The following is a 3,135-nucleotide window of genomic DNA, read 5'->3' on the forward strand; positions in this document are numbered from 1 at the left end:
GGCCAAGCAAGCGCAGACACTGACAAGATACGCGATACAGAACGAGACCAAACGCGATATCAGCACGTCTCCACACAGTAAACAAAACAAGCGTTTCCTAGCAACAATAACTGCAATACACACTAATGAGACAAGTAAATACACTTACGAGCTGCTTTTAATTTCCGCTGATAAAGACTGCTTCTCTCAAAGAGTATTTATTTACACTGTTTTCTGCTGGCGCTTGAACACACTTTCCTTATTTTCTCCACAACGCGATATCAGCACGTCTCCACGTCTCAAATGTTATGCCCCTTAACACACTGTGATGCCGTCTCCCGGCACGGCGAGACAAAACCAATAAAACCCATTATATTTGTTGCATCCAGTGGGGACATAATTACTGATTGGAATGACTTATACTGTGTTTGTAAACAAAACCATGTCTGCATTTGTGATCGGAGAAATGACAAACTACAAGTGCTACTCGCGTTTGAATCATCATTGGCAAATTCTTAAAATATAAAAAATTTACTTACAGGCTGTGAGTCAGAAGCGCCAGACTGTCCTAGGCTTGAGTGGGCGGAGGCCTGCGGCCTTGAGAACGGCGTGGCCGGCGGATTCGACGAAGGCGCGGCCAGCGGGCATGCGTCAACCACATGTGACAACCCCGGGCTGGACTCCGCTTCGTCCACGGTGAAAGCCGATCCGGTGACCCACAGCGCAAAGTTGATGTATTTCCTCAGCGACCAGCATGGATCAGCTCCAGGCATGACGAAGCAGATATCGTCCTCTTTTGGAAGGCCAAACAAAGTAGTTTCGCTTTCACAATGAAACACACAGCACCTTCACAATATGGCGCCGGCGGCAACAACAATACTACAGCGAGAATCAAAGTTACGCCATCTTTCTTTGCGTGAACATTTGGGCGGCGTTATGCAAATCTTCCCAACATTGCAGGGGTTTTTTTGGGTTTTTTTTTCAATGCACTGGACAATTTTGACATTTTAGGCTATTTGGCTTTTCATAAAGTGTTTCAGACCATTGGAAAGAAAACATAAAAAATACACCTATAAGTCTGTATTTTATTCCACTTCATCTGTCTGCTTCTGTAGATTTCAATATATTTTAAAGGCCATTTTCTCAAAATGAGTTTACTCCTCGACTTCAGCAGTACTTAAACCAAATTTTAGTTTTATTTGTATGTTTATTCTGAAAGTTTTTACAGAGGGGTTTGTTCATATATCAATTGCCTGATTTTGCACTTTATCTTTTTGCATCTGTAGATTTCAGTTACAATACCTAAATAGGCCGTTTTCTCAAAAGGAGTTTCTCATGTCAGAAATCTCCACTTAAAACGTTCCTTAAATCTTTATTCCTATTTATATTCTGAAAGCTTTTACAGAGGGGTTTGTTCATATACCATTCACCTGATTTTATAGAACGTTTTATTCTTGAAAACGTGGTGAAAATGCATGCAAATTAGTGCATATTTAATTAGATAATGCCTCTTTTGCATATTTAAAGAAAACATTACAGAAAAAGTGTAATACAAAAAAAAGTTTGCAGTAATCAACCAACCAAGGAAGTATGGTAATGCCTATTCGGTTTTTTTTTTTTAACCAAGTAACCTGGGGTGTGGCCATTGCCATGCATAAAACTAATGTGCTCACCTCAGGGAGTTTTCAACTCATAGCAGTTTTGAGGCACCAGTTTTGAACACTTACCTTATATGTCTGAAAGTCTGTGTCTCGCCATTCCTGGATCTGAATGCCAGCCAGACACTTGTCAATGTCAGCTACGCTGCGAGTCTTCCCTTTTGTCTGCTGAAAAACACCACTCACATTTATTTAACATCACAGCGCCCTGCCCTCAACAGGTCTCTTTGTTGTCAAGCACAAACTGTGGAGCAGACTGCATAGCACGGCATGTTTGAGCTCTGTTAGACGTGCCCGTTTTGTTGTTGTTTACTGTTAATGGAATTGATTGGGGGAAGGGGGGTGTGCATTCAAATCTGATTTAGCTCAAAGTGGGTCAGTGAACACTATGTGCTAGATATCATCCGAAGCATCTAAAAAAATTATGAGTATCTGCAGATGGCAACAACCACAGAACTGGCACAAGATCAAAACGTCATGGAACAGATATCTGCATGATGGTACTGAAATGTTAAAATATGCGAATATTTGCACTTACTGTGTTACGCCTCGAGAAAGGCCACTTTGATTTCTTAGTGTCTGTAAAAGAGTGCAATAAAATAAAATGTTCTGCATAAAGTCTTGCATTTTATTAAGTATTGCTAGTTGGAGATGGGCTATAAAACTGATTTATATACTTTTGTTCTTTCATTATTTAATTCTACAGGTATACAGTAGCACATGTTAGCATATCATATTAAACCCAGAGTCATGACATTGAGGCATGACTAACCTGAATAGGCTGATTTATTTAAAATATCAGCAACGCCATTGGACACGAACAAATCTCCAGGAGAAACATCCAGTCCAGGAAGACTCACAACCACGCAATATATTTTAAAGGCCATTTTCTCAAAATGAGTTTACTCCTCGAAAGTTTTTACAGAGGGGTTTGTTCTTATATCAATTGCCTGATTTTGCACTTTATCTTTTTGCATCTGTAGATTTCAATTTCAATACATATATTTAAAGGGGTCATATGATGCTGCTAAAAAGTACATTATTTTGTATGTTTGGTTTAATGAAATGTGTTTATGCGGTGTAAGGTTCAAAAAACACATTATTTTCCACATACTGTACATTATTGTTTCTCCTCTATGCCCCGCCTTTCTGAAACGCGTCGATTTTTACAAAGCTCATCGGTCTGAAAAAGCGAGGGGTGCTGGGATTGGCCAGCTATCCAGTGCGTTGTGATTGGCCGAATACCTCAAGCGTGAGACGGAAATGTTACGCCCCTCACCACATTGTGATGATGCCCTGTCAGGCCGGAGCGATGATTCAAAAACATGAAAACCCATTATAAACGAGGCATTCGTTGCATCCAGTGGGGACATAATTATGGATTATAATGACTTGTACTGTCTTTTTACGCGTTGCGTTGCATCGCGCCGCGTAAACATAAAACCATAAAACCACTGCATTTGTGATCGGAGAAATGACAAACAACAAGCCCTACTCT

At 40.3% G+C, this 3,135-nt stretch overlaps 1 protein-coding gene and 1 long non-coding RNA gene across 2 annotated transcripts in view; both read right to left on the reverse strand.

Moving 5' to 3' along the window:
• The window catches only part of LOC107677184 (prothrombin-like), a 21,011-nt gene that overhangs the window by 14,785 nt on the left and 3,091 nt on the right, over positions 1-3,135 (reverse strand). The window lies entirely within an intron of this gene.
• Positions 1,712-2,494, reverse strand: LOC107677192 (uncharacterized). The gene is made up of 3 exons (XR_001632807.1): positions 2,410-2,494; positions 2,176-2,216; positions 1,712-1,805 (listed from the first exon to the last, which is right to left on the reverse strand). It is a non-coding gene; the product is annotated as an uncharacterized LOC107677192 (long non-coding RNA).

Source organism: Sinocyclocheilus anshuiensis, unplaced genomic scaffold, assembly GCF_001515605.1.
Source record: "Sinocyclocheilus anshuiensis isolate Anshui unplaced genomic scaffold, SAMN03320099.WGS_v1.1 scaffold1677, whole genome shotgun sequence".
Lineage (NCBI taxonomy): Eukaryota > Metazoa > Chordata > Actinopteri > Cypriniformes > Cyprinidae > Sinocyclocheilus > Sinocyclocheilus anshuiensis.